Source organism: Bombina bombina, chromosome 2, assembly GCF_027579735.1.
Source record: "Bombina bombina isolate aBomBom1 chromosome 2, aBomBom1.pri, whole genome shotgun sequence".
Classification (NCBI taxonomy): domain Eukaryota; kingdom Metazoa; phylum Chordata; class Amphibia; order Anura; family Bombinatoridae; genus Bombina; species Bombina bombina.
This window is the reverse complement of record NC_069500.1, coordinates 216,202,315-216,214,799: the sequence shown is the minus strand read 5'-3', so window position 1 is coordinate 216,214,799 and position 12,485 is coordinate 216,202,315.

Genomic DNA, 12,485 nt, shown 5'->3' with positions numbered 1-12,485 from the left:
GTCACGAGGATATTCTTTTATTATAATAAATTTATTGTACAGTATAGTACTTATGAATAGGGTTAGAGAGCTGTTTTGGGGGGGATCAGGGAGGTTGGGGGCTAAGGGGGGATGCTACACCACAGCATATGTAAATATGCTAAAAAAAAATTAAAAACCTTTTATTTTAGTACTAGCAGACTTTCTGCCAGTACTTAAGATGGCGGGGACAATTGTGGGGTGGGGGAGGGAAGGGAGCTGTTTGGGAGGGATCAGGGGGTCTGATGTGTCAGGTGGGAGGCTGATCTCTACACTAAAGCTAAAATTAACCCTGCAAGCTCCCTACAAACTACCTAATTAACCCCTTCACTGCTAGCCATAATACACGTGTGATGCGCAGCAGCATTTAGCGGCCTTCTAATTACCAGAAAGCAACGCCAAAGTCATATATGTCTGCTATTTCTGAACAAAGGCGATCCCAGAGAAGCATTTACAACCATTTGTGCCATAATTGCACAAGCTGTTTGTAAATAATTTCAGTGAGAAACCTAAAATTGCGAAAAAAATTTAGTTTTTTTTTAAATTTGATCGCATTTGGCGGTGAAATGGGGGCATTAAATATACCAAAATGAGCCTAGATCAATACTTTGGGTTGTCTACTACACTACACTTAAACTAAAATTAACTCTACAAGCTCCCTACATGCTCCCTAATTAACCCCTTCACTGCTGGGCATAAAACACGTGTGGTGCGCAGTGGCATTTAGCAGCCTTCTAATTACCAAAAAGCAATGCCAAAGCCATATAAGTCTGCTATTTCTGAACAAAGGGGATCCCAGAGAAGCATTTACAACCATTTATGCCATAATTGCATAAGTTGTTTGTAAATAATTTCTGTGAGAATCCAAAAGTTTGTGAAAAAGTGAACAATTTTTTTTTATTTGATCGCATTTGGTGATGAAATGGTGGTATGAAATATACCAAAATGGGCCTAGATCAATACTTTGGGTTGTCTACTACACTACACTTAAGCTAAAATTAAATCTACAAGCTCCTTACATGCTCCCTAATTAACCCCTTCACTGCAGGGCATAAAACACGTGTGGTGCGCAGTGGCATTTAGCAGCCTTCTAATTACCAAAAAGCAACGCCAAAGCCATATAAGTCTGCTATTTCTGAACAAAGGGTATCCCAGAGAAGCATTTACAACCATTTATGCCATAATTGCATAAGTTGTTTGTAAATAATTTCTGTGAGAAACCTAAAGTTTGTGAAAAAGTGAACATTTTTTTTTTATTTGATCGCATTTGGCGGTGAAATGGTGGCATGAAATATACCAAAATGGACCTAGATCAATACTTTGGGATGTCTTCTAAAAAAAATATATATATACATGTCAAGGGATATTCAGGTATTCCTGATAGATATCAGGGTTCCAATGTAACTAGCGCTCATTTTGAAAAAAAGTGGTTTTGAAATAGCAAAGTGCTTCTTGTATTTATTTCCCTATAACTTGCAAAAAAAGCAAAGAACATATTAACATTGGGTATTTCTAAACTCAGGACAAAATTTAGAAACTTTTTAGATGTTTTACCCGCTGCGGGAGTTTGGTCTGTCACTGTGAAGCGGGCGTAACACTACCTGATCGATACAACATAATACCTGATGTTTTAAAGCACGTTATTCCAAACAATTTAGGAATGTTAGGTGATTTATGCCCTTTATGGATTAAAACCAGACTCTGCATCAACTATGAAATTTTCCATGGGAGTTTTGCCATGGATCCCCCTCCGGCATGCCACAGTCCAGGTGTTATTGAAACAACTTTTCCTTCACTATTGTGGCCAGAAAGAGTCCCTGTGGGTTTTAAAATTCGCCTGCCTATTGAAGTCTATGGCGGTTCGCCCGGTTCGCCCGTTCGCAAACTTTTGTGGAAGTTCGCGTTCGCCGTTCGCAAACCGAAAATGTTATGTTTGTGACATCACTAGTGCATTAGAAAGCCTACATGTACAACCCAGTAAAGGTAAAAAAAAAAAATTCTGAAACACAGTAAGCATGATATTTTTTATTCAACATTTACATTGTGTTTCACAACATTTATATTTTCTAACTGGGCACCTGCTGTAAAAGGGCAGGGATGCTGATTTGTTGGCATTTTGGAGACTTGTTCTATGCACACCTGGGGATATTGGCATTGCTGTTCTTGTTTTCGGTGATTACTGGTTTCTTTTAAAAAAACATAAGAAAATAATTTATATGCCACAGTAAGAAAAAAGGTTTGGTGTTGATTAGTCACGCTATTTTTTAACTTAGTTTTGTGAAACTTTGTTTAGTAAATTAATACCTCTATTGACTGTAATGATATTAACCAAACACATTCTGTGCTTGATGTATCAATGCCAGCTCATGAGAGATCAATAATCCTACACAGAGGACTTTCATTTTCCACTAGGGACCCATCACTTACTTAGGCTCCCTTATGTTGCCCAAAATACCTTTAAGGGATTCTCACCACCCATCAAGTGTCATATCCATTCCTGAAGAGCTGAAACTTTATCCTGAGTCACAAGTCACACAGCCCACTTCCCTAACCTTGATCCATTATGGGGCTTAATCTTTGCATGTCTCCAGTCTGTATACTGCCTATTTTTACGTATCTAGCTAACACACCTACAGACTGGCATCTTCCGTAACTCGTGGTGTTTTATGCTTAGGCACTGTACATTTATTCCTTGTCTTTGCATTTGATGCTGTACATGCTCTGTTGGTTTGAATTTCCTGGTTTTGACCCTCTGCTACATTTTAGTTTGTGCTGCCTGCGCTGAACCTTAACTGCCTTTAGACCTTGTCTCTGCCTCCAGCCTTCTTGTTCTTCCATTTGGATCATCATTTTTGTTTCTGCTTGAACTGTACTAGCTTCTTTCATCCATAGCTTACTAGAAATTCAGTTTGGGTCCTGTCCAACTTAGATGTGGGTGACCACCCTAGCAAAATCATGGGCCTATTATCCAGCCCAGCTATGATCCTTGTATTTTTTGTTTTTCTGCCAAAGGTATGTTCAAGATTATGTACTCAAGTACTCCATTGTGAAATCTGTCAAGCCCAGATATTGGTGATCATCCTAGCCCAGACCTTTGCCTGCCCAGCTGTGTTTCTGCTGTCCGTTATACTCACTGCTAAAGGTCTGTGCAAGCTACTGTCCTGTTTAGTGTAGGTGTAAGTGTTTATCTTAACAGCCAAAGTAACTAGAAGGGGGTAATCTACTGGCAAGAAGGTTACCATGGCCTGTTTTAGTATAAACAATTATTTTTCCTGACGCTACCTTTGGGCTCCCTCAGTCTGGCACTACTTCCAGTATTACACCAAGTATCACATCCTTTTATCCATGATCATTGCAATACAATTAATCTTCTAAATTACCCAGTGTTTCCTAATTTGTACTTTTTGTGTGAGAATCCTTAATGACTTGGTAACTGGCAGTTACATTGCTGTCAGGTATGTCAGGAATTAAATACATGGTATTGAAAATACTGTGCATGTAAAAAAATCACATATTCTCTTAAATGCCAGTGAGATAATTTCAAGTATCTTCCACACATCTGTATTAATCCCTCAGTACCTTTATGACAGCACAATACTGTAAGTGAGAAAATTGTAATGATAAACATTATAACATGTAATCAATGTCCATGTAAAGAAATCCCTACAAGGGTATTTATTTCCCAGATATATCCAATCTAGTACTGATCACATGCAGAGGTAATTATAGTACTGATTACATTGATGTAAAAGTCAATGTAGTAAAACAGGAGAGCAGATCCACTGTTTAGCTATTGTGCAAATTAACGCCTAGATTTAGAGTTTTGTTGGTAAAGACCCGCGTAGCTAACGCTGCTTTTTTTCCAGCGCACCCTTAAGACAACGCTCGTATTTAGAGTTCTCTGAAGGGCTGCGTTAGGCTCCAAAAAGGGAGCGTAAAGGCATATTTACCGCCACTTCAACCCTCAATACCAGCGTTGCTTACGGTAGCGGATAGCTGGAAAAATGTGCTTGTGCACGATTCCCCCATAGGAAACAATGGGGCAGTTTGGGCTGAAAAAAAACCTAACACCTGCAAAAAAGCAGCGTTAAATTCCTAACGCAGCCCCATTGTTTCCTATGGGGAAGCACTTTCTAAGTCTGCACCTAACACTCTAACATGAACACAGAGTCTAAACACTCCTAACCTTATACTTATTAACCCATAATCTGCTGCCCCCACTATCGCTGACCCCGCATTACACTATTAACCCCTAATCTGCCACTCCACAACCTACATTATACCTATGTACCCCTAATCTGCTGCCCCTAACATCGCCGACACCTACATAATATTTATTAACCCCTAATCTGCCCCCCCAACGTCGCCGCTACCTTATCTACACTTATTAACCCCTAATCTGACGAACGGACCTCACCGCCACTCTAATAAATGTATTAACCCCTAAAACCGCCGCACTCCCACCTCGCAAACTCTATAATAAATAGTATTAACCCCTAATCTGCCCTCCCTAACATCACCGCCACCTAACTTCAAGTATTAACCCCTAATCTGCCGACCGGACCTAGCCGCTACTATAATAAATGTATTAACCCCTAAAGCTAAGTCTAACCCTAACCCTAACACCCCTAACCTTACACTTATTAACCTCTAATCTGCCGCCACTGCTATCGCTGACTCCTGCATATTTTTTTAACCCCTAATCTGCCGCTCCGTACATCGCCGCTACCTACATTATACCTATGTACCCCTAATCTGCTGCCCCTAACACCGCCGACCCCTATATTATTTTTATTAACCCCTAATCTGCCCCCCACAACGTCGCCGCCAGCTACCTACAATAATTAACCCCTAATCTGGCGACCGGACCTCACCGCTACTCTATTAAATTTATTAACCCCTAAAGCTTAAATATAATTTTTATCTTACAAAATAAATTAACTCTTATTAAATAAATTAATCCTAATTAAAGCTAAATACTTACCTGTAAAATAAACCCTAATATAGCTACAATATAAATTATAATTATATTGTAGCTATTTTAGGATTAATATTTATTTTACAGGCAACTTTGTATTTTTTTTAACCAGGTACAATAGCTATTTAATAGTTATTTACTATTTAATAGCTACCTAGTTAAAATAATTACTAAATTACCTGTAAAATAAATCCTAACCTAAGTTACAATTAAACCTAACACTACACTATCAATAAATATTTTAAATAAAATACCTACAAATAAATACAATTAAATCAACTAACTAAAGTACAAAAAATAAAAAAAGCTGTTACAAAAAATAAAAAAAATATTTACAAACATTAGAAAAATATTACAATAATTTTAAGCTAATTACACCTACTCTAAGCCCCCTAATAAAATAGCAAAGCCCCCCAAAATAAAAAAATGCCCTACCCTATTCTAAAATTAAAATAGAAAAGTTATTTTACCTTACCAGCCCTTAAAAGGGCCTTTTGCGGGGCATGCCCCAAAGAAAACAGCTCTTTTGCCTGTAAAAAATAACATACAATACCCCCCCAACATTACAACCCACCACCCACATACCCCTAATCTAACCCAAACCCCCCTTAAATAAACCTAACACTAAGCCCCTGAAGATCATCCTACCTTATCTTCACCACACCGGGTATCACCGATCGGTCCAGGCTCCGACGTCTTCATCCAAGCCCAAGCGGGGGCTGAAGAGGTCCATGATCCAGCTGAAGTCTTGGCCCAAGCGGTGGCTGAAGAGGTCCATGATCTGGCTGAAGTCTTGGCCCAAGCGGTGGCTGAAGAGGTCCATGATCCGGCTGAAGTCTTCATCCAAGCAGGAACTGAAGAGGTCCATGATCCGGCTGAAGTCTTCTATCAAGCGGCATCTTCAATCTTCTTTCTTCCGGATCCATCTTCATCCCACCGACGCGGAATATCCATCTTCACCAACGACTTCCCAACGAATGACGGTTCCTTTAAGGGACGTCATCCAAGATGGTGTCCCTCGAATTCCGATTGGCTGATAGGATTCTATCAGCCAATCGGAATTAAGGTAGGAAAATTCTGATTGGCTGATGGAATCAGCCAATCAGATTCTAGTTCAATCCGATTGGCTGATCCGATCAGCCAATCAGATTGAGCTTGCATTCTATTGGCTTTCCCGATCAGCCAATGGAATGCGAGCTCAATCTGATTGGCTGATCCAATCAGCCAATCTGATTGAACTTGAATCTGATTGGCTGATTCCATCAGCCAATCAGAATTTTCCTACCTTAATTCCGATATCAGCCAATCGGAATTCGAGGGACCCCATCTTGGATGACGTCCCTTAAAGGAACCGTCATTCGTCGGGAAGTCGTCAGTGAAGATGGATGTTCCGCGTTGGTGGAATGAAGATGGATCCAGAAGAATGAAGATTGAAGATGCCGCTTGATAGAAGACTTCAGCCGGATCATGGACCTCTTCAGCTCCCGCTTGGATGAAGACTTCAGCCGGATCATGGACCTCTTCAGCCCCCGATTGGGCCAAGACTTCAGCCAGATCATGGATCTCTTCAGCCCCCGCTTGGGCTTGGATGAAGACGTCAGAGCCTGGACAGATCGGTGATACCCGGTGTGGTGAAGATAAGGTAGGATGATCTTCAGGGGCTTAGTGTTAGGTTTATTTAAGGTGGGTTTGGGTTAGATTAGGGGTATGTGGGTGGTTGGTTGTAATGTTGGGGGGTATTGTATGTTATTTTTTACAGGCAAAAGAGCTGTTTTCTTTGGGGCATGCCCCGCAAAAGGCCCTTTTAAGGGCTGGTAAGGTAAAAGAGCTTTTCTATTTTAATTTTAGAATAGGGTAGGGCTTTTTTTATTTTGGGGGGCTTTGTTATTTTATTAGGGGGCTTAGAGTAGGTGTAATTAGCTTAAAATTGTTGTAATATTTTTCTAATGTTTGTAAATATTTTTTTTATTTTTTGTAACAGCTTTTTTATTTTTTGTACTTTAGTTAGTTTATTTAATTGTATTTATTTGTAGGTATTTTATTTAATTTATTTATTGATAGTGTAGTGTTAGGTTTAATTGTAATTTAGGTTAGGATTTATTTTACAGGTAATTTAGTAATTATTTTAATTAGGTAGCTATTAAATATTAAATAACTATTTAATAGCTATTGTACCTGGTTAAAATAAATACAAAGTTGCCTGTAAAATAAATATAAATCCTAAAATAGCTACAATATAATTATAATTTATATTGTAGCTATATTAGGGTTTATTTTACAGGTAAGTATTTAGCTTTAATTAGGATTAATTTATTTAATAAGAGTTAATTTATTTCGTAAGATAAAAATTATATTTAACTTAGGGGGGTGTTAGGGTTAGAGTTAGACTTATTTTTAGGGGTTAATAAATTTAATAGAGTAGCGGTGAGGTCCGGTCGGCAGATTAGGGGTTAATACTTGAAGTTAGGTGTCAGCGATGTTAGGGAGGGCAGATTAGGGGTTAATACTATTTATTATAGGGTTAGTGAGGCGGATTAGGGGTTAATAACTTTATTATAGTAGCGGTGAGGTCCGGTCGGCAGATTAGGGGTTAATTATTGTAGGTAAGATAGCAGCGACGTTGGGGGCGGCAGATTAGGGGTTAATATATATTATGTAGGGGTCGGCGGTGTTAGGGGCAGCAGATTAGGGGTACATAGGGATAACGTTGGTTGCGGCGGTGTGCGGTCGGCAGATTAGGGGTTAAAAAAATTTAATAGAGTGGCGGCGATGTGGGGGGTCCTCGGTTTAGGGGTACATAGGTAGTTTATGGGTGTTAGTGTACTTTAGAGCACAGTAGTTAAGAGCTTTATGAACCGGCATTAGCCCAGAAAGCTCTTAACTCCTGGCTTTTTGCTGCGGCTGGAGTTTTGTCGTTAGATTTCTAACGCTCACTTCAGCCAAGACTCTAAATACCAGCGTTAGAAAGATCCCATTGAAAAGATAGGATACGCAAATGGCGTAGGGGGATCTGCGGTATGGAAAAGTCGCGGCTGGAAAGTGAGCGTTAGACCCTTTCCTGACTGACTCTAAATACCAGCTGTAGCCCAAAACCAGCGTTAGGAGCCTCTAACGCTGGTTTTGACGGCTAACGCCAAACTCTAAATCTAGGCGTATGTAAATTGGAAACAATCAGTGGCGGCTGGTGAATTTTTAGGATGGGGGTGCACAAGACCCTCCCCCTATTAGAAAGACACGCCCCTTTGAAAATCCACGCCCCTTTTTAAAAACCACGCCCCTTTAACAAGCCACACCCATTTTTAAAAGCCACACCCCTTAGTGAAAATCACGCCCCTCAAATGGCCCCACCCATTTGAACCAGCGGTGTTTTTGGTCATCGTCTTCTTGAAATATCCAGCCCCGGCCTGGGGGTAACTTCAACTGAAGTTTGTGACTGATTCCTCAACATTATTCTCAAGTATCTGCTGATATTGAGTGGAATCCATGAGACCCTCAACAATATTCCCAGTAGTACAGGTCTTTGGAGGTGGTCTGTGGGCTGTTTTTGACCGTTCTCACCATCCTTTGCCTTTGCCTCTGGCCCTCTCTGATATTTTACTTGCCCTGCCACTTCTGGCCTTAACAAGAACTGTGCCTGTGGTCTTCCATATCCTCACCATGCATTGCTCACTGTGTTCCTCATAGTGGACACAGAAATCTTAAATCTATGAATGCATACTCTTCAGTACAGCCATGTTCATGTGCGACAGTGCACAAATGGAGGAGCCTACACTACCTGCCCATGTCTAGTCTTAAAATATACATGATGGTGCTCAGTTAAATTATATAATAACATATATATATATTAACCAAATGATTAATTAAAGCTGCAAAATAATAAGAATGTTGAATGTACATTTATGAAAACATATATATTCCTGGATTTAAAGAACCTTCCACTTTATAGAGAAATACAACCACATTTAAATTACTGTTGCCCCAGCCCCCAGTGTTCGATATTAGGCAATGCAGCCAAAGGCCTTGGCAACATGAAGATAAATACACCCACATTTTACTTTCTACAAAAGAAGATTATTTCTATTACACTAGTGCTTAATAATTAACTTCAACAGTAAAGATTAAAACAGAATGTTGATAACTCAAGTACAATTTTTGTAAATTAAGTCAATCCGCCTGTCTTTTTTTGAGGCAAATAAATCAATAACATTTTCGGTGAATGTAGGCATGTCATTGATCAATTGTTTTTCAATTGTGAGCATGGCTAGAGCAGTCAGTCTTTCCTCAGTCATGGTGCTCCTTAGAAATGTCTTAACTCGTTTTAAAGTTGAGAAACATCTCTCAGCCTCAGCAGTTGTCACGGGAATAGTCGAAATAATTTGCAACAGTTTGTAGGTCTCCGAGAAAGTACTGTCCAAGTTATTTTCTATTACAAACTGTAGAAGACTGATGGCACCATTCATATTTCGGAAATCTGGTCTTCTGTAAATTACTCCTAGTTCAGTTTTCAGCCGATCTTTCTGTAATGTGTGATAAACCGCTGATGTTTGTTCAAGAAGCTGATTTGGAAAATTTTTCTCGTAATCTGCAAATTTTTCCGCTTGGAGGAGAGAAACAGCCGAGTAGTGAGTTATAAAAGAAAATCTATCTTTTACTTGATTTGTGATAACATCGCATATCTCTTTAGCTGCCACAGTCTGAGCAATGTGAATATTTTCTCTCTTCCTTTTCCTAGATGTTTCCTCTGTTTCTGATATCGTCATGGTCACTGTGTCCATTCTTTCCCTTTCGTTTTCCATTGTCTGCTGGAAAGTGTTAATATGTTTTCGAATAAGTGCCGCATCTGTTTGTGTTTTCTGAAGTTGGTTGTATAACACATCTACATGTGGCATAATATTGTGAAAAACTGTAAGCCAAAACACGAATACCGAGTCTTGTAACATACGCCGAATAGCCCCCGCTTGATTTATAGCTATTTCTTTTTTCGATGTTGACTCTATTTTTTCCATGCATTCAATTAACTGTTCCCTGTTTTCAAAAACTGTATTGACGGTTCGACTCTTGAAATTCCACCTGGTGGCTGAACCATGAGGTATCCTTCTTCTAACAGTTTCATCTAGAATAGCTATCCTTTGTGGCGAGTTACTAAAAAAGTTAGTAATGTCACTTAGATTTGAAAAAAATACTCAAACTTGTTGATTTTGACTGCTTGCTTGGCTGACAATTAAATTGAGCTGATGTGCATAGCAATGCACAAAATGTGCATTCTTGTAGGTACGTTTAATTATAGCCTGAACACCTGCATGCTGACCACTCATCACGCTTGCACCGTCGTAACTCTGCGATATCAGTTTCTCTGGGTTGTCTATAACTTTTTCCAAAGTAGCTTGAATACACGTAGCTAAAGATTCTGCATCATGTCCAGCTGGATTAGTGAATTCCCAGAATCTCTCAACCGGTTGTCCGTTACCTATAATGTATCTAAAAACAACAACCAATTGGAAGGCAGATGAAACATCAGTAGTTTCATCTGCTATCACTGCTACAAAACTTGCATTTGAGATTTCCTTCTTTATTTGGTTCTGGCAAACAGTAAGCATACAGTCTAATAAATCGTTTTGAATTTCTTTTGACGTTCCTTTAAAAACAGTGGCACTAGCGAGATGTTCTTTTAGAGATGCATCAAGCTCTGCTGAGAAGTTTATAAGACCTCTGAAAATGCCTGGATTTAATGAATCATCGCGTTCGTCATGTCCTCGAAGTGCAAGCTCAAATGCGCCGCAAAATAAAATACAATTAATTATTTTGGAAAGAACATAGCGATTTTTGGTTACTTGCTCATTATGTCTTTTAATATTCAAACGATATGCACTGTCAAGTTGTTGCCGAATATCAACCCTTCCTAGCAAATTAAACTCTAATGTGGAGTTTAAATGTGATTGGGAGCAATTATGTTTATTGGTTTTTTGACTTAAATGTGATAAATCGGCGACCCCATAACTCACCCAGCTTGAATCCCCACTTTGTTTTGCAAACAGGAGACAATAAAAACAAAAGAGCCTGTTAGATAATTCACAACCACAAATCCATGGATATTTATCATATACCTCGGGTTTGAATTCTCTTTTGTAATCTCTAGTTTTACATTTTGTCACCTGGGTAAGGTTAAGCATAGGTGTTGGCCTGAGCATTTTAATTTCCATTTTTCTTTCAATGGGCAACGTTGAAAAATGTAATTGCTTTAGCTCAGATACACTAATTTTACTAAGTGCCATCTTAACTGTTTGCTCTTATCTAATATATAACTTGTAGGTAGGTAGCTCTGCAGCTGTTAGAAAATATACAACTTAATAGTTTAGTAGTTTGACGGTTGTTATGTAATATATAACTTGTAGGTAGGTAGCTCTGCTGCTCTGCAGCTGCTAGAAAATATACAACTCCACTTGAAAAGATAGTTTAATAGTTTGGCGGTTGTTATGTAATATATAACTTGTAGGTAGGTAGCTCTGCAGCTGTTAGAAAATATACAACTTAATAGTTTAATAGTTTGGCGGTTGTTATCTAATATATAACTTGTAGGTAGGTAGCTCTGCAGCTGTTAGAAAATATACAACTTAATAGTTTAATAGTTTGGCGGTTGTTATGTAATATATAACTTGTCGGTAGGTAGCTCTGCAGCTATTAGAAAATATACAACTCAACTTGCAGTAATAGTTTAATAGTTTGGCGGTTGTTATGTAATATATAACTTGTAGGTAGGTAGCTCTGCAACTGTTAGAAAATATACAACTCAACTTGAAGTAATAGTTTAATAGTTTGGCGGTTGTTATGTAATATATAACTTGTAGGTAGGTAGCTCTGCAGCTGTTAGAAAATATATTAAAAGTTTAATAGTTTGGCGGTTGTTATGTAATATATAACTTGTAGGTAGGTAGCTCTGCAGCTATTAGAAAATATACAACTCAACTTGCAGTAATAGTTTAATAGTTTGGCGGTTGTTATGTAATATATAACTTGTAGGTAGGTAGCTCTGCAACTGTTAGAAAATATACAACTCAACTTGAAGTAATAGTTTAATAGTTTGGCGGTTGTTATGTAATATATAACTTGTAGGTATGTAGCTCTGCAGCTGTTAGAAAATATATTAAAAGTTTAATAGTTTTGTGGTTGTTATGTAATATATAACTTGTAGGTAGGTAGCTCTGCAGCTATTAGAAAATATACAACTCAACTTGCAGTAATAGTTTAATAGTTTGGCGGTTGTTATGTAATATATAACTTGTAGGTAGGTAGCTCTGCAGCTATTAGAAAATATACAACTCAACTTGCAGTAATAGTTTAATAGTTTGGCGGTTGTTATGTAATATATAACTTGTAGGTAGGTAGCTCTGCAGCTATTAGAAAATATACAACTCAACTTGCAGTAATAGTTTAATAGTTTGGCGGTTGTTATGTAATATATAACTTGTAGGTAGGTAGCTCTGCAACTGTT